A 20,349-nucleotide genomic window follows, 5' to 3' on the forward strand; every position below is an offset into this window, starting at 1 on the left:
GGACTGGGTATTGTCAGATGCTGATTTTTGGGGGCCTGTTGAAGACTGCTGGTCTTTTCCCTTTTCCCCACCCTTCTTAGAGTTCTTGGCATCTTCCTTTTTAGTTGCACCCCCCAAGGGCTGGACCTTCTGCTTAATCCTGGTTCTGACCCATTTGTCTGCCTTCTTTCCCAATTCTTGGGGAGAGGTCAGATCAGAGTCTACCAGGTGCTGATGTAAGAGCTGATTCTGACAATTGTTAAGGATCTGCTCCCTCATTATGAGATTGTATAATCCTTGGTAATCGTTCACTTTACTGCCAGTTAACCAACCTTCCAGTGCCTTGGTAGCACAATCAACAAAGTCTACCCAATCTTGATTCTGTGTATTCTGGGTGTCTCTGAACTTAAGTCTGTACTGATCAGTGGTTAAGCCAAACCCATCTATTAAAGCATCTCTCAAGATATAGTAATCATCTGCATCCTCTTCTCTTACAGAGAGGAGCTTGTCTCTATCTTTGTCTGCAAAGGAGAGCCACAGGATTGCTGTCCACTGCTCTACTGGGACCCTTTGTACTTTACAGGCCCTCTCAAGAGCAGTGATCCATTTGTGGATATCATCCCCTGTATGATAGGGGGGCACAATCTTATGGAGGTTCCTATTGTCAGGAGCTTTCTCTCTAACTCTAGGGGTTTCATTACTGCCACCAGGGGTCTCTAGACCCCGTTTTCTGGAAGCTCCAGGGACTCCCTGTCTAATGCTAACTGTTCTCTCCTGACCTGAAGTTTTGCCTGCTCAAACTGGATCAGTCTGCACTTCCTCTCTTGGGAGGATTCTCTCCTCTGAGGAGAGACAGAGGCCCTTTTGGATCTCCTAGAATGGTTGGACCCCACTGAGGGGGATCTGTTCCTTATGTTTGGATCCACCACTCTCCCTTTAGGGATGGAGGGAGTGCCTCTTGGGCCATCACCTCCATGTTGTGAGTGGTCTTCTTCCAGGTCAGGATCATTATCCTCTTCCTGGTCCTCATCAGAGTCCACTCTGGGAGTGTCCTCTTCTGAGGGATGCCCACCCAACCCGTCTACCCCCTCAGACACTAAAGTCTGCCTGAAGTCTGCTATGAGCAGGATTTCCCTGAGACGTTGAGTATTGGCACCTTTGTTTGTCTTAAGCTTCCTAGAGGTGCACATCTCCCTAAGATCAGCAAAGGAGAGATGATCATATTTGTTGGCTGGGACCCTAAGGGGTCCTTCCAGAGCCTTATGGGCACCTGAATGCAAAGACATTTTCTAGTGTAGTGGTACTGGTGTATCTACCTACACTAGGTGTGGCCTACTGAACCCTTTCTTGAGTTGTAGTCAAGGTGTGCTAAACCCTCTGCACACAACTCCTAAGTTCAGTTGAACTTATTGTATTCTAAGCTTGAATTTATATGTACCTTTAGTACCAAGTGGCTTTCACTTTAGAAATTCAATTTGTTATCTGGTAAAACAATGGCAAGCTTGAATCCAACCGCTGCACACCAATGTGAGAAGTTGGCCTGGCATATGCTGTCCTCTAGTTATAGGGGACACCTTGTACCAGTCCAATTCGACTCTTATGGTGATAGGTTAAAGACAACCTTTAAAGAAGGCTATCCTAGTGGTAGCTGTGGAGAGCAGCCTTCAGGCTAAGTCTTGAAGGAGTGTTAGGCTTATTGTTTTACCATAGATAACCTCTTGAATGACCAAATGAAAGAGTAGTCCACACAGGTATATATATAAAATATATGTATTTATTCTAAACAGAATCCCACAAGTCTCTTTATGAGGCAAGAGGCAAAGTTACAATTCAAACAAGCATTGATAGATACAATAAATAGCACTGGAATCATAGGGCCCCAGGGGGGGACCAAACCATATATTAAAAAAGTGGTATAAGAACCACGACAATTCTACAGACAATGCCTAGGGCATTTAGGATCGCTGGCCCCTTAAGAATCCACCCAGGGTTATGAGGAAGGGGACCCACGGGAGGCGCGTGCAGTGGAAATAGCTGCTATCGGGATCTCTATTATAGCCTATGGAGAATGTCGCGGTTTGATTTAAACAGATTAAAGACACTTCTAGCAGGAGTTCAAAGTTGAAAACTTAGAGTTAAGCTTTTGAGGAGCCCACTACCACGAGAGTACCGAGGTACCACTGTTACCTGCCCCAGGGAAGCCGGGTGCATAGGTCGTTTTCGATGTCGGGTCGCGGGCTGATTTTCAAAAGAAAAATGTACAAAACTGCTGATGCCGTGAAGATTGAAGTTGTAGATCTTGTAGAGGAGAACCTGAAAGCAGAGGGGACAGAGTCTGGGTCACTGCACAGTGACCAGGGAGCTCAAAGGAAAGAGCCCTTCAATGTCGGGTGCTTCAAGTGGAAAGAGGTGTAGCTTGGATCTGCAGCCACGGGCTCCGGGAGGCTTCAAGGAAGGCCAGCTTCTGGAGGGTGACTGTCCCACGTCGGATGAGGGTCGCTGCGGTGTTAGTGTCCGGATTGGATCCACGAAGCCTTGGCAACCGTAACCCACGCAAGATGACAAATCAGCTACTGGTGCAGACCCACGAGGTTTGTGAGAGGTCTCCTTCGAGGACACTTTAGAGCAGGCCTGGAGCAACCAGGGGAACTCTTGAAGGTCAAGATTGTCCTCCGCTAGGGCCCACAAGTCAAGAGACAAGGGACCACAGAAGGCAGCAATTTGGAGTGCGTAAAAGGGAGCCCACGGGCCACCGGAGTGAGCTAGGGCGCTGATGTTTGGCACAGTTGCTGCAGAGAGGTTGGCTCAATTTTGGGCCAAAGCACAACTTCCCCACTGGTCAGGGTCGTGTGCTACGAAAGAGGTGGCCGGTGTCCTAGGGTATTGGGGATCTCGGCACACACGAGGTCCACGGTTCTCAGACTCGCTGTGCACACTCAGGAAACCCACCTCAAGGTTGCTGGGAGTCGACGAAGTCCGTAGGAGCAGCGAAGTTCCAACCGGGTCACTTGCAGTATTTCAGGTGCCTGCCAAGCAGGGGGGTAACTCCTTTACCCCAAGGGAGATTTCTTCAGTCAGCTGGGCAGCAGCTCGTCGAAGGTCAAGTCTGTGAAGTCCAAGATTAATCTGAGGCTCTGGGGCCACATTATTCACCTTTATCCAGAAGATTAGGGGAGGGTCCATATCAGAGCCTACCAATGAGAGTTGAGGCGGGAAAGGGTGGCTACACCCACTCCCCTTTGTGTGTTTCCCGCCTGGGCGAGGGGCAGGATGCCCCTGAACCGGTTCCAGGCGGTGTATGCAGAATGTAGGCGCTGTAGCAGCCTACGTGCAACTCTGAAAGGCATCCTAAGGTGCACCCACCCAGTTCCAATCCACATAGTCTGTCTGGGGAGGTGCTGGCACCTCCCTGCAACAGGATCCCTATTGTCCAGCTGCCGAGGCTGGGATTTTCCCCAGCAACAGGCAGCCAGAGTCGTGTGGGTGGCTGGTAGCATCCATTTTGTACTACGGGTGCACTTTTAAATTGGTGTCTAAATTCTGCCACTTTTCCCATATCACCCCTCTAGCAGGGGGGAATCGTGCCCTCATGCCCATGGCTGGACTGGGGGTATGATTCCTACATGTTTGACACCAAACACGATATGGTTCTGTGTAGCCATTCTCAAGTTATCGCGTTATCGGGATAGACTTATAATGCAGTTAGGAGTATATGGTATGGCTACACTACAAACAACCCAGCAATGATTTTACGAAGGTTGCAGAGGGGCCCTACTCAAGTAGGGGTCCCCCTCACACATACCTCAGCACCCTGCCTTGTAGGATTACCAAGGCCTCTGCCATAGGGGTGACCCATGAGAGTATATGTGTTGTAATGGGGTGGTATATAGGGTACCTATATCCCTGTAAGGTGTGCTAGCACCACCTTACCCAGACTACAGTAGTGGTCTGGTGGTGTCAGTTTGTATGGCTGTCCCAGGGTGGCACAATAAGTGCTGCAGCCCTGGTAGGCCTACTGAGGGACCCATGCCCTGGGTACCTAGGGTACCATCTACAAGGGACTGCCAGGGTATCCTCAGTATCCAATTGGCTTGTACCTAGGGTACTCACATTGTTTAAGAGAGGAAGCAGATAGGCTGGGGTCCTGGATAGCAGGGCCACAGCCTGGCTAGAGTCATAAAACAGTCAAAACATCAGCAAAAAGTTGGGGGCTACTATGCAGTCGATGCCACTCTCCTACACCTGCATTGGGCGCCATTCCCGCAGTGGAGCTCCTATATTTGCCTGCGTGGCTGGGCCTGGGAGTCGGCCTAGGTGCACCTTGTCTCCAGAGTACGGGCCTGCTGCAGCGGGCTGGTGCGAACCTCGCTTGCCGGTGGGGGCTCTTCCGGACGTTGTCCTGGATGCGGACGCGGCTGCCTGTCGCCTTGGGGCCCTGCCATAGCTCATTTGCCGGGTGTGCAGGCCACCGGAGATTGGAGACGGCCTGCTCCGCAGCTGTGTGGATTGCCGGTTGGGCCTCATGTTCCGTTACTGCCCCGCTGCCCTGCAGTGAAGCTGTGTGACTTCGGCGGTCGGATCGGACCGCGCTCCTCTCGACTCCTCCCCCGTCTCGGGGCTATGCTTCCTGATTCGGCCTGCGCTGCTGGCTGCACTGCGGGACGTGTTCAGTGTGGCCGCCCGCTACCCTTCCTCCTGCCTGCGGTGGGGCCCGGTTGGTACGGCTGGCCATTTCCTGGCCCACCCGCCTCACACTGAATACCTGTTGACCTGTGGGTCCCGGCGGGGGCCGCAAACTGCCCACCTGCTGTGAGTGATTTCTCCCGGCCCTTCTGGGCCGTTTTGGCCATCCATCCCGCGGGGCTTGTTCCAGTGGATGCTGGTCTAGAACCGGTGTATGGCCTAAGGTCTGCGTCTATCCGGCGGTGTCCCGGTGAGGGCTCTGGACCCCGCTCACCCCATATTGCTACCTTCCTCTGCAAAGGGGCTGATATACCTTCCGGATCAGTGTGCCGGCCTGAGGAGCGCCTACTTTACCTGGTGTGTGGCCTTCCCTGTACCAGGAGACGCTGCTACCCTGCTCTTCGCCGTGCGCCTGGTAGACTCCCTTCGCCGGTTCTGCCACCGGCCTGGCTTCTGCTGCGAGGTGGGCGCTGAAGACGCCTCTAGGGTTGTGGGGGGCCACCACCTACAGAGGCAGCCAGGCTAGGTCACGGTTTTGCTGGTGGGTGCCGGGCCCTCCCCCGGTCGCCGCTTCCGGCTGACTTGTGGTGTGCTCCTGCGTCTGGAGCTGCAGCCTGGTGACCAACTGGTATATCCCCTACTCTGGACTTCCATTCTGCATTGTCTTTCCTCAGTTTGGTTCACAATGGCTAAGGACAAACCTACTGGAGCCACGTCCAAGCAATCCACCATGGACAAATACACTGGGGCCAACGCCCAGTTGCCCGGTCCGGAGATGGCTGCAACTCCTGTCCCCGACAACGCTGCACTCTTGGCCACTATCACTCAATCTAGAGATGCACTGGAAGCCAAAATTGGTTCTGTGGGGTCCGATGTGATGCACCTTCGACAGGACCTCCGCAATGCAGTTCAACGGATTACCGAGACAGAAACGCGGATCTCTGCTTCGGAAGACACTATGACCACTCTTCAAAAGAAGGTATCTACCTTGGAGTCGCTGACACGTGGCCTGGTAGTTAGAGTGGAGGACGGGGAAGGCCAGGCTCGGCGGAATAACCTCAGTTTTGTGGGTTTTCCTGAAGGCTGTGAGACCAATGACGGCACTGCCTTTTTAACCAAATGGCTTATGGAATGGATCCCAGCTGACTCTCTCTCCTGCTGCATTATCATCAAACGGGCACATCGTGTTTTGCAGCAGAAGCTATCCCGAGGGCGCGTCCCCGTCCTCTAATCGCCCGCTTCCTCAATTACAGAGACCGGGATATGATTATCCAACAGGCTCGGCTCAAGAGAGCCTTCACTTACGCCTCTCAGCTCATCATGATCTTCCCTGACTATACTAAACTGGTTCAACAGCGCAGACAGTGTTTGAAAGAAAGGGGTACCCCTAATTAATATTCCTAAATCAGGGCAAGTAACTGTATGTGAAAAAACATAGATTTAGGAAATAGTTTTTCTCTTAATAAGACCTGGATGACAAAATTACATGAATCTTGAAAACAACAATGAATCCGAAAATATTTTGACAAATTGTTATGTATATAACAAAATTTTGTTTAATCAATTTTTTATATAAAGAAAACAATTATTTTTTCATTGTGAATCACATATGTACAAATGTAAATGATTAACATTATTTCATTGTTATGACTAAGATGATGTTAAATTACATAGGCATGAAACACAAAAACATAATAACACAATAGTTATTTTGAATCCACCAATTGTGACAGTGGCACGGCCTTAGAATTTATCCAAATTCCTACGCGCGTTTCGGCTGTGTGCCTTCATCAGGGGGCCATGAAAGTGGTTCATCAAAGCCTGTGTATTGATACCGGGTAGAGTTACAGATCGATGGTTCAGAGAAATCTGTAGCCAGGGATATGTTTAATAGTCCAACTTGTTAAGTAGCCTGCAGCTCTGGTAAGAAAAGAAGCTGTAGCTGAGGACTACTTCAGAGATGTCACGGTCCAAAAGAACCGAGGAGCCGATAAAGATACAGCTGCAGTGTCTTTGCAATCGGGGGGATATCTATTGGTGGCAAACGGACCCTCAGTATTTTGCACTCGGATACGAGACACCTGTCACAACGTTATGTGCAGTGATATTTGACAAGACGGGTTCGCCAAAGATTACGGTGCCTATACTCTGATACACTCGCACTTCGCCAAGTTATTATCGTGATATTTGCAAAGGTCTGCCCGCCAAAGATTCATGTAATTTTGTCATCCAGTTCTTATTAAGAGAAAAACTATTTCCTAAATCTATGTTTTTTTCACATTCAACAGCGCAGACAGTCATTCACCGAGGCCAAGCCCCGCTTGCGTGGCCTGAAGATTCAATACTCTGCGCTGTTCCCGGCCCGTCTACGTGTCTCATACAAATCACAGACCTGCTTCTTCGATTCACCCGAAGAGGTCTTCAACTGGACAGACGACTTAGTTGAACGCAAGGTCAACGCCCCTCCTGGAGTAGACTCTGATGCCTCATCGGTGGGTTCCGGCTAGGACCTGCTCAGGTACACCGGGAAACAGCAGCGCCGGTCACGCACGAGGCGAAGATCTCAGCCCCACAGTAGGTCTCGTAGAGATGCGACGGGTGGTCGACAATCCCATTCACCTTCATAAAGATCACTCTTGGACTATACCTATGATGTATCTCTTTTGATGGCAACTCAAATCTGCGCTACCTAGTTCTTGTACATTTGGGCGAAACTGAAGACGCTTCAATGTACGTATCATGTTCTGTTGGGATCCATTGGATGGGAGTGGATCTTACCCCCGTGTTGGGGGTGGGACGCTCGTCAGACCGCGACAGATACTTCAAAGTTATTGAGGTATTGGGGGTGGAAGGGGGGTGCGGAGTTCTGGGGAAATGTATGTTTTTTGTCAGTGTCACAATGTTGTTCATCCTGCTTCGACTCTGTGCTCATTATAATACCCATTTGTTAGCCCATTTGCCTGTTATATACCCGACATGACGGACGCCCAGGCCAGGCGGTTAACCATTATCAGTTGGAATGTCTGTGGCTTACTAGACAAGGTTAAAACAGGGGTAGTACTACGCCAGGCTAGGCGACGCAATGCTGACCTCCTGATGCTGCAGGAAACGCACCTGCTCGGCAACAAGACGCTCTGCCTGGCGCGCTTTGGGTTTGCTCAAACTTACCATTCTGGATTCACTAGGGGTTCTCGGGGAGTGGCGATATTAATCCATCGCAGACTGCCATTTGTCCATGAACGGTCTTGGTCTGATTCCCAGGGAAGGTACATAGTGGTGTCTGGCACGCTCTATGGTGAGCGTATTACTCTGGTTTGTGTGTATGCCCCCCCTCCCTTGTCGTTGTCCTTGGTTGAATGGATGACTTCCCTTTGGGCTGAATTTCCGCAGGGCCTACTATTGGCTGGGAGCGACTGGAATGTGGTTATGTCCCCCTCAATTAACAGATGGTGCAGCACAGGGCCGCAGACTGGCACGCGCAAGTTGAAACTCCACACTCTGCCTCAGGGATTGGGATGGGTTGATACCTGGCGAAAATTCCACCCTACAGCAAATTAATACACTTATTTTTCAAATAGACACAATTCCTTCTCTCCCCTTGACTTTATATTCATATCTGCTCTTCACATCCACAAACTTCAGACGACAGAGATCCTGCCCAGAGGCCTGTCTGACCTCTCTCCAATTACACTGGTAGCACATCTGGGCCCTGATTGCTCCCCGCTGTGCTGGCGCCTTTGGACATGGCTATTACAGGATGATTCCTATCGTCAATAGATGTATGCGGCCCTCACGGATTATTTCGCACATAATGTCGGCACCTTGGACTCTCCGGGGACCCTCTGGGAGGCCAAGAAACCAACACTGTGGGGGTGGACATTGCATTCTGCACCGCGCGGCGTCAACAGCGATGTGAGAAATTGGTCCATACAGAAGCGCAAATCCTAGACTTGGAGAGTAGGAACAGGGAGGCCGAAGGCACGGCAGCTCATCATCAACTCCCCATAGTCCAACAACTGTACGCCAGCGACCTCCTCGACAAAGCCAAACTGTATTGGCTCGCCACGCGTAGCCGCATCTATCAGTGAGGTGACAAATCTAGCACCCTTCTACATCGCCTGCGCCAGCAGATGCTCCGACCTGTGACCCTTCCCGAGATTCGAGGACTGCCAGGTGAGGTGGTTACTGACCCTGCTCGCATCGCAACCAGCTTTGCTGAGTATTCCACGGTCATATACGCCCCACGGTAGACCCTCTCTGCAGCCACTATCGACCGATTTTTGGCCGATCTGCCCCCACGGTCTATGCCAGATTCTGTGCGTGACGACCTGAATGCTTCAATCACCAAGGAGGAGGTCCAGAGTGCCCTTGCAGATATGCGCTCTGGTAAAGCACCAGGCCCAAACGGTTTACCGTATGAGTTTTAGAAGAAATACTCATCTCAAATTTCAGTGCACTATTTGGTGGCTTTCCATGCTGCTGTGGAGGATGGCCACCTCCCGGCTGATTGGCGCCACGCCAAGATAGTGGTCTTCCCCAAAGAGGGCAGGCCACCAGAGATGCATGCCTCAAATAGGCCGATCTCCTTACTTAATGTAGAGGCCAAACTCCTGGCCAAAGTCATTGCTAACAGCATTGTCCTGTATATTACCACACTGGTCCATCCTGATCAAGCGGACTTTATTCCCGGCCGGGCCACCCGACACAATATTCGTCGCGCACACAATGCGATTGTCTCTGTTAACCGGCTGAATGAACCAGCTGCGCTCCTTCTAGCTCATATGGACAAGGCCTTCGGTTACCCTAGCTGGACCTATTTGTTTGTACTCTTGGACCGCTTGAACTTTGGCCCTAGACTTCTTAGATACATTTGCCTCTTCTACACAGATGTCACAGCCTCGGTACGGATTGCTGACTCAATCTCGCAGCCTTTCCACATCAGAAGAGGCACTAGGCAGGAATGCCCTCTGTCTCCCTATCTGTTCGCACTGGCTATGGAACCACTCGCTGCTTGGGTGTGAATTGACGCCCAGATATATGGCTTCGAGTGGTCGTGCGAGGTATCCGATCGTATAGCGCTATACGCTGATGATGTGTTGTTCTTTTTCACACGCACGAATAGATCTGGCCCGCGCCTGCTTAAAATTTTGGCAAAAACCCTGGTCTCTATATGAATGCTCGCAAGTCCTACTTGTGGCCTTTGTGCGGGAGTGATCGGCTTGCGACCTGGGCACAGCAGGTGCCGGTGGTGCCGGATGGCTTTAAATACCTTGGGGTTTTCTTGTCGTCGTCTCAACTTGGCTCCTGGACTAAAAATCTTGCCCCTCTGCTGGCTCAGATTAAACAACAGGTGGGCTCCTGGTCGCATTTGCCCCTAACGCTAATCGGCAGGTTGGTCATCTTTAAAATGGTGTCGCTGCCCTATCTACTCTATCAACTCCAAAACCATCCCTACCCAATAACACACACCTGGTTTTGGCAATTAAACTTGGTTCTCAGTCACTTCCTCTGGAGGGGGGGGGGGATCCGTGTGGGTCGCCCTACCAACGTGCTTTCAGTCCACGTACTGTGGGGGCCATGCGGCGTCCCATTTCCTCATCTTAAACGATTGATGGCATGGCGATCGAGGCGACACTGCCTATGCACTCAAGTGTTGGTTAATGGACTCTCAGTCGCTACACATGATTTTACATTCCAACACGACACTCAACTCGCTGCCCCCTGCAACCCGGACTATCTTTGTGATCTGGCGGTAGGCTCTGCGCGGGATCGGGTGGTGGGGCAGGCTTACTAAGGAGACCCCCTTCTGGCGTAACAGACTCCTACCGCAACTGCTCAAACTTCCCGGGTTTGCGGGCTGAGACGCTATTGGAATCTCAACTGTTGGAGATATTCTTCAGGATCAGACCCTTAAGTCGTTCTAACAACTACAATCCAACTTCCAAATGCACCGCTCCAAATTTTACAAATATCTCGAATTTCGCCACGCTTTCTCTCCTTACCTTACGTGAAAAGACACCATCCCCGATTTCAACCCCATTGAGGCCAAAGTGTTTCTGAGTGAGATGGGTGCACACAAAATCACAGTGTTATATCGCACTTTGGTCACCAACAGTCCTAGTACACTTCACAAAACCAGGGAATCCTGGCAAGAAGACCTGGGTCCACTTGACGAAGACGACTGGGTGGACTCTTGAATCCCCGCCGCTGCAGCCATTGAGGCGCGCCTACGACTTATTCAATTCAAATACCTCCACAGGGTTTACTTTACTCGTTATAGACTCTGGCTTGCTGGGATGATTGCGTCTCCCCTCTACTTGCGCTGCGGGTCGGCTGAGGGTACCTTCCTCCACACGATCTGGGACTGTACCACCCTGTCGCGGTTTTGGTGTGGGGTTCTGGCCTGCCTCTCCACAGTCTTGGGGTGGGATATTCCCCGGTCTCCGCGCCTAACTATGCTTCACTTTACTGATGGAATCGGAGGTAATAGATACAAAAGAGACTAGCTCTTTCTGGGGCTTACCTTAGCTAAGTTAGACATTGCCGTGTGGCATGGAAGCGTGGCCTTGATTTCTCCATGGGGCTGGAAGTTCCAATCTTTAAGGCACGGGGATGCCCTCAGAAACATGTGAAAATATGGAAGAGATGGGCTGACTATCGAGGTTTATATCTCGAACCTATCCCCTCAGCATTCTGTACCGATGATCTGCCTTGATGATCGGCATTTGGGTATGCGCACTGTGATCCATTGTACTTATACTGATTTATCGCAATTGGAGTCATTATCCTATATTACTTACATGTACGTTGTGACACTGGTGTTCTTTGTTTATAATGTTTTTTTCATTTAATTCAGTCCTATGTATCCTCACTTTTTCAACAAACCTACTTAAAAAGGTGACATCTTTTCCCATGCCATATTATGTATATGATGTATTGCCCTGGGCTTTGCCGGCCAAGCCTGTCGACATTAAAATTTGTTGTGAAAAGAAGGGAAAAAACAATATCCTCTAGGTATTTGACTTAAACCGTTCCTAAAATCACGCAGTGCTAGGCAACAAAAGTAGAGTACATGGGCCTTACTCAAGTGTGCCCGCCATCTTAAGGTCAGGCACTTGGTACTGCAGAGCGTCCACAACCATTCCTGCTCTTGTGCCTCTCAGCTGTGATTCAGGTAGGTGCTCTCTCACCCACATGAGCAGCCACCTGATCTTCAATAGTGATTGCCTCAGCCAGACTCCTGCGCACCTCCTCCTCTGCCCACTGCTCACACCCGCATTTTTCCCGGGACACCCGCCGCATCCCTTCCAATTTGACAGCCCGGAAAGGGGCCCCAATGGCTTTGCACCTCCTGGGCACTCGCGCTTAGCCTCCGGATCCGGAGGCTCATTGAATGCAGACGTCCTGTCATTCAGGGCTTCGGCAGGTTCATCTCAGTTGGGTAATTGGCAGCTTGTCCGCTCCGTGGCCCTTCCTGCCGCAGCAACACTCAACTTTAGGCAGGTTACATGTGATTTTACCTGCCAATTTAAAACACTGCACACGGGAAAGCTTTTTTTGTATCATGCTGCAAATAGTCATATGGAAGAGACAGTCTCCGTACCTCATTAGAAGTGGCCAAGCTAACAAATTATTGGGGAGAGTCGAGCCAAGGGTATGGCTTGGCTCTTGGAGCCCGTGCGCGAGTCGAGCCCTGAAAATAGTTGGCATCTAAACAATGATCGAAGTGCGGGGACGACGACAAAGGGCAACTGTGGGCGGAGACTCAGAGCGGGAGTTACCTGAGGATTGGCTCAGGGGGCAGAGGTGTAGTCAGAGCAAAACATCCTAATTTTTTGTATTTGTTTGCCATGTCACTGACCAGTTACAGCTTATTACGTTATGTAATTCTACCAATGGATACACATGTTTATTTAAGGTTTAATATGAATTATTGACATTATAATACATTCACAAAGTAGATTACGCTTCCAATCACAGAATCTCCCAAATACGCTTAAAAGTGGAATCACAAGCCATGTGTCTACAAGCCATTCAGTTTCTGTCATCAGCACTTCCCCTCCCTTTTTCCACTGGAGCGGTTCAACCATGAACAGCAAAATATTCTAGTTTGCAAATGTTTTCCACATAATTATGGTTCAGCCATATTTGCCACATAATACATCTTCTGCTGCATAATCTGATGATTTTAACTGAATTGTTTGTAGCTCAAACGGATCAAAAGTTTCTGAAGAATGTGTCTTGTGTTGCTGTGAAGTGGAGAGCCCTTTGCAAAGGTTGACTGGTCACCTTTCTCACTGCTGCATTTGTATGTTACACTGGTACTATTGAGGCAACATATTTGGAGAGATTGTTAGTATGTGTAAAATGTCAAAGTAATATAGTATCAGAAAATGTATCGCATTATTCTTCAGCCTTTTTTTGCTGCATAATTTAGTCAACAGTGCAACATAATTTTGTCCTCCATTACTGCATAATTCCTGTGGCCCACAGTAGACAGCACATGTTAAAAACTTGTGCATGAAGCAGAGAGACTGTGAAGTTTGCAAACTTACTTTGGTGTGCGTGCAAATCCTGCGTTGCCAATCCCTGGTGATTTGCACTACTACTGCTGAAACAAGAACAATGGAGGTTCCAATGAGTGAGGCGGACTTGGCTCAAGGGTCCTGTGACCTCAGTCACAATGTAACTTTTGCTCTAGTGTGTGCTGCTTCGTAGGTCTGTCACCAAGACTGGAGGTGAACTTCAGTATGTATTGTGGTTGACAGGCCTTCAAGGTTAACCCACACTTGCCATCGCTAGGGTCCACCAGCTGGTGCTAAGATACCAGGACGTCTAAGGTCTAGCGGGCCGTCTAAGGTCTAGCATGGAAATGTGCTCTCTCAGGAGAGTGGTCTGGTGGACTGGTCATGAAGGCTGCACCTGATTCCCCCAGTTCCAAATTCGGCAGCTCTGGCCATAAAGCCACATCCTCTCCCCCACTGAACACTATACTACCAAACTGAGAGAAACTTACTCTGCATTCAGCTACAACCCAATTGTGCCCCGCTATAAACACCTGGATGTGACTCAATTCAAATTCTGCAGTAGACAAGGAAAAAAAAGTAATAACATCCTTGAAAAAGTAAACACTCATAGGGAAAGCAAGATTACGTAAAGTATGTGAAATGTAAGCAGGAACAACATGGTTACCTTAACACTTTAACTCTCATTATTCAGAAATCAATGAGTGTTTTTGCCTGAAAAGTTAAGGACATGACTAGAGGGCCCTGAAGGGACCCGTTTCAATGTTCATTATTTATATCCTAACCAAAACGTAAGTAGTATGGTTTAAAAAGACCACATCCCTGTATACATAGCCGCTTTACACATATTATAAACTAAAATAAGGAAAACAGCTGATAAGGATCACATTAAAAATGTTCCTCTCCACCCATCAACCAAATATTGCAGTGCCTCCAGGAATGGTGCACTTGCCCACCCAGGGAAAACAATGTTGTTCAAAGAAAGACGAGACAACAAAGGTAGCCCTTCACTGGCAAATTCTACAAAGTGGCGGTAATGGGTTTGGGTGTGAATAAAACCAACCTGGCCACTTTGCAACCACTCTGTCTTGCTCTATGTACTAATTTATTTTTCATATATTTAACCTTTTTAGGTCTTGCCTGACCCAGCGCATGTGCTGGTCTGGCGAGACATTTTGTGAGGGCTCCAAAAAGTGCTACCAGGCCAGCCTAGAGCTACAGTGCATGTGCGCGGGCGTGCGCGTCACGCTTTACCGCGATTACTTTCACTTTCGCTTTGATGTTTGATCGCGATCACTTTTGCGGCCCGCACGGCTGCTTAGATGTTCTCCGTGAAGCTTCAATAGATTGCAGCAGTTAAAACAAGCATTGGCATAGCCAATAGGTCTCGCTTTTGGGACCTTATAAGTGTTTAGTTATGCAACTGTTGCATGGCTAAACACTTATAAGGTCCCAAAGGCGAGACCTATTGGCTATGCCAATGCTTGTTATTCTCTCCATCCAGAGGCTGCACTTTGGAATAGACAAATGTCAGAAAAAGACGACATTTCTTGCAAAGTGTTTCATTTGTTTTTTGGATCCATTTCACAGGGGAACAAATGAAGGAAAAGAGAGGAAAGAGAGGGTAGGAGCTGTTTCTTGAAGTCACGTTTTTCAGCAAGTGAGGAGAAACGAAACAGAAAGAGGGGTAGTAAGAGGAAGAACGAAAGAGAGGGCAGCTGCCAGAAGGAGAAGTGGACAATGTCCTTGTCTTCTCTGGGCAAGAAGGAAAAGACAGAGTTCCTCTCCACCCACTCTGCTCGTCCCTGAACGGCCACGATCTTATCTATCCGTGGCTATTTCTGCCGTCCTAGGACTCATTTTAAAAATAAAAAAGTAGGGAATGGATTATATTAAATTAAAAAAGTAGGGCACGCCGTTCCCTGTTGATCCCATCCACTTTGACCACTGCATCTAAATCATACAACAAACATTGCGGTAAATATGATAATTTCTTTAAAATTAAAAAAGATATTTCTTTTACAAGCAGAAACATTTCACCCTAATACATCAGAATATTTTAGCTCAGTGCACACACTGCATTTACATATTGGAAGGTGCTCTTATGTTATAGCAAAGAAAAAGGAGAGACTGCAAAATAAAAATATTTGGATAGGATCATACAATTTGGTCAACTGTAATAGTGAGGATTAATCCCAGGTTTTCTGGTTTAACATTATGCAATAATCCAACTGCATTGTTTTTAATTCTTGGCTCATGGTGGTAGAACCTGGATGCCAGGCCGAAACCCCATTAAAGCGTAGCTCCTTAGGGCTAGAGAATCCTAGAGGACTTGAGCTGAGACGGAGCCAGGCTTGAATCTTACGTGGCTCACCCCCCTCTAGGTAGCTACCAAATTTTTAGTTAGTCTGGCAGGCAAGCAAGTGTGTTGCCTGTCTTGGCACAAAGGCAAAGTATGTGCTGTACACCAGAAGAATTTTATAGAAATATTCTAACAGTCCTTTTTTAGAATTCACCTACAGACGGTGTTAGGTGTCTTTCGATATGTTATCTCATCACACCAACCAACATACATATATATATTCAGGTAAAGAAAGGGGATTTTGGACAGCCCCTTGCAGCCACTTTGTTCTGTGGTTCGGCTGACTTTAGGCATTGGCCAACACCAGGGTTGGTCATCAAACTTGGTATTGACCAATGGCATTTCGTTGATTTAGAGATGCTCAAAGAGTAGCCCACACACACAGTATTATTTCCTTTTTAAACTTCTTTTTTATTTTAAGCACCCCACGCCCATCCTGCCATCCTTTTTTTCCAATTCTATTTTTTGTTTGAAGGGCTTCACTGTTGTAACATGCCGCCGGGTCACTTGCTTTCCCTTTTGTACTCCGGTGTACTTTATTTTTTAGTTGTATTTTACTGCTTGTACTTGGCCTTAGCCATGTTCGGATGAAAAGGTGAAAAAGAAAAATGGCTGGCAGTGCCTCATAATGATACATGCTTCTTGTCGCATGCGCATAAATGTGCTAGCACACAGTGGCAATTATTTTGTTTTAACTTTACGTTTCCAACATGACCATATATTGGAGATTGCCATCTTTTGCGTGATATTCTACCAGATTTTTGCCTTCCCTACCCTATTTGTGATGAGCCTGTTTTTGTTGGCATTAGGACTCTGCACACTTTACTCCTGCTAACCAGTAGTACATTGTTTGTGCTCTCCCTTCCATACAGTAAAAAATTAATATACACCTAATTGGCACATTTAATTCCCCTATAAGTCCCTAGTAAACGGTACTACATGTTCTCAGGGCCTAAACATATTGGAAATGCTAGAAGTGGGCTGCAGCAGTCATTCTGCCAACCATTTAAGTAGCACCGTAGAACATGTCTTAGGCCTGCCACTGCAGCCTGTAGTGCAATTTTAAAACTGCCATTTCGATTATGCCAGGCCTAAACCTTCTCATTTAATCCTTTTAAGTGACCTGTAAGGTAGACTTTAAGGGCTAACAGACCAGGGTGCGTGGTGTTTCGAAAGTATGTACTTAAGTTTGACATGTCCTGGCAGTGGAAAAACCCACAAAGTGATTTTCAGTACAGCAAAGCTAGCTTTCCCTTAGACTAGCATTGGGTCATCGGAGTACGTTTAATACATGATAACATTTTAATTGTAATTTAAAACCAATCCTAATGGTAAAGTGTGATTTTAAATTACAATTTAGAAAATGTCACTGGGCATTTTTCTACCAAACCAAATGTGCCTTTCTGCCAGTGCCTAAGATAATTTGACTGCTAATGGCTTCATTGGTTCTCAGCCGCGGTCCATGCAGGTAACAGCGGTGGGGCCCTGCGAGGGGGGATTTGGAGGGACGATGCTGAGGGAAAATTAATTATTTAATTTTCCCTCTGCATTGTCTCTCGAAATCCCACCACCCGACCCCACTGCCCCACCGCTGTTATCTGCACAGACCGCAGCTGTTGGTTCTTCCTTCCATTGGTGATTGATTGTGTTAGTGCCAGTTAACTACATCTTCAAGATGGCCTCGGGAAGCTGGACAAAGAATTTGGATTTCAGGAGGAAGTGTGACAAGGATGAATATGAGAACCTTGCACAGAAACGAATCACAAAAGAAAGAGAAAAAAATGATAGCAAGCCACTCCAGGCCCTGGTTAAAAGGGAACTCCTCTGCCACAGAGAATACAAAGTGGAGTTGGAGTCCAAGTTGGGGAAAACTATTGTCATCACCAAAACAACACCTCAATCAGAAATGTGAGGCTATTATTGCAACATATGTGATCATGTTGTGAAAGTCTACATCAACTTCTTGAACCAGATAAATGGCAAAAAACAACAGCGAAATCTGAGGATGTCTATGTGGGTGGAGTGTTCGACACTTTATCAAATGAAGAAACTCTTTGAGGCCAACAAAAAAAAATGTAGGAGAAAGGAAAAGATTACAACTTTCCGGAGACTCCAAAGGCGCTCTGAGAGAAAGAGGAAAAGGCTAAAGCTTACAAGAAGGAGAAACAGAAAGAGAAACAAGCATTGGCATAGCCAATAGGTCTCTCCTTTGGGACCTTATAAGTGTTTAGCCATGCAACAGTTGCATAACTAAATACTTATAAGGTCCCAAAAGCGAGACCTATTGGCTATGCCAAGCGACCGTGCGGCCACGAAAGTGAAAGTGATCGCGATCAAACATCAAAGCGAACGTGAAAGTAATCGCGGTAAAGCGTGATGCGCACGCCCGCGCACATGCACTGTAGCTCTAGGCTGGCCTGGTAGCACTTTTTGGAGCCCTCTCAATAAGTCTCGCCAGACCAGCGCATGCGCTGGGTCAGGCGAGACCTAAAAAGGAGAGGCTGAGGAAGATTTATCCTTTGAAGATGACAATGTAATTTCGGATGTGATGGGGTTCTCTGGGTTTGGTACAATGAATAAGGGTCACTGATGTTGTTTTTGCTGCTTCATCCTTTAATAGTTTTTACTAGCCAATGTTATTTGACACAAGGAAACCTTGAGTGGGGAAAATCCCCAGCTCACAACAGACTTGAAATTTGTGTTCTCTGGTAACAATTGACTGATGGTGAAGACTTTTGTACTAGATAGTAAAGCAAGTTTGGACAATGTTTTTTTCCCTATACCCCAGGTTCTGAGGGTATTTCATTTTAGTTCGCCATAAAGTGTTTTGAGCAGAAAACGAAAGAGAAATCTTTGAATTAGTTGGAAATGCCCTGTTTCTTGTGTTTTGCAGTGCAGGTCCTGTCCCCGCACATGCTTTTTAAATAAATAAACTCATTACCTCTGACTGTTAATGGTTCTCCTGAGGTGGGATGTGTATTTCTCACAAAAAGTTGACAAATAACCTGGGTATAGGGAAGGGTGTTCTCTCCTGAGCAGGATTGCCTAGAGGTTGTAGCAAGTCCCTTCTTGAGCTTCAAAGGGTAGCCTGAGGGCTGTCCCCAGCCCCTTTCTGACTTCCGGAGGTGCCTGCCCTGTCACTGGCAAATGCAGGCCACACCTGGGCCTGTCTGCCCATTATTTCCCTAGACAGATTAGAGCGAAACCAAGGAAAAGGGAAGAATTGACTAGAAACCATTTGGGGTTAGATGAAGAGGGTGCCCCCACATGCAGCTGGCACTGGATATAAAAGTGGCACCCTCAGAACGTCTCATTAGAACACTGCTGGACTTGTGGAGATTCATAAGGACTGCCGCCTGTCTGAAGCCTGAAGGAAGAGTGGACCTTCTTGCTTTGAACCCAGGACCTCAGAAGTGACTCCAAGGGTCAAGTCAAGTCAAAGTCAGCTTTATTCGGTTTTCATTTCATACATTAAAAACCATAAAAGCACAATTTATAGCAACCTTTAAAACTCATAAAACTTATTCGATTATCATAAAACAATTAATTTAAACACCGTTATTTCATCACAATTTTACAATACATTTAGTAAAATTACTTATTAAAACAAGGTTGTTACATCCAAACAATTGTTACTAGGAATCTGCCTAGGAATACACTCTTATGTAAGATATTGTTCAAAGATGCTTTCTATGTCTAATAGAACTTTTACAAAATGGTGCAATATTTCTTGTAACACAATCTGAGTCCATAAACTGCAAAGCAAGGTAAGCTGGACGACATTGTCTTAACCCCCATAATTTCAAAATTGGTAAAATCCACTTTTTCCTATGTTCTTTATAAAACTTACAGAACAATAAGACATGCATTGATGTTTGGGGTGAGACTGCGTCGCAAGGGCAATTAGATAGATTTTTTGCCCAGTCATTCAATGTCGGAAAGCTTACCAAGCGATGAAATATATCCAATCTAAGGCGGGTTAGTACGAATCTATCATACCCAGTTAATGTGTATGTTAAGTATGATTGGATACTAAATGTTGTGCGCATCATTTGGTTTCTTTGCACCGTGGGCTTTTGTGTCTCAGAGGCTAGTCTAATCTCCTCCATGTGGGTCGTACTTTGCTTTTTAAAAGTTTTTGTGGGGATTGACCCAATCAATGAGGGGGTTTTATAGAACTCAGGTTGGCCTATGTCCGTCAGAAAATCTTTTATATATTTGAACCACCCAATCTTCAGTAAATTTTCTTGAGACTGTCACTTAATATATTTAAATTAAAAGTTGTTTTTGGGGACGTCCAAATCCGGTGCCATAATAGTACCGGTTGGATTTTTATTATATCTGCAATGTAAGGTATCCCTAACTCATTGTGGCATATATATGTTTGTGCCTTGTGGGACTGCCAATAAATATCTTAAAAAGGCATTTTCCACTTTCTGAATTTCATCTACATTGCAGTATCCCCAAACCCCCGCCCCGTAGGCTGTACTAACACACTTAGCTTGGTAAATTTGAAGCATCTCTAGTGGAGGTCTCTTACCTAGTTTATGTGCAAAATTCACTAAGGCCACTGTTGTTCTCATAAAGAGCAATTTCCTAGCTTTGATCGCTTGTTGCCATGTGCTCTTACTATCAATTAGAATGCCTAGATAGGGATAGGTTATTGTGGACTCCACTTTTTTATTCTCTATTAGGAGGTCTTTCTGCTTCTTTATACCAGTCCCACAGCTCATTATAAAAGTTTTAGAAATATTTTTTCTTAGGCCTAGATCTTTCATAAACTCATTGTAGCTCTCTATT

The 20,349-nt window shown here is 47.1% G+C and overlaps 1 protein-coding gene and 1 pseudogene across 1 annotated transcript in view; both read left to right on the top strand.

Moving 5' to 3' along the window:
• The window catches only part of LOC146861930 (uncharacterized), a 437,430-nt gene that overhangs the window by 83,138 nt on the left and 333,943 nt on the right, over positions 1-20,349 (top strand). The window lies entirely within an intron of this gene.
• LOC146861931 (zinc finger matrin-type protein 2-like) lies at positions 17,225-18,139 on the top strand (annotated as a pseudogene).

Source organism: Triturus cristatus, chromosome 2_2 (genome assembly GCF_964204655.1).
Source record: "Triturus cristatus chromosome 2_2, aTriCri1.1, whole genome shotgun sequence".
NCBI classification, from domain to species: Eukaryota; Metazoa; Chordata; class Amphibia; order Caudata; family Salamandridae; genus Triturus; species Triturus cristatus.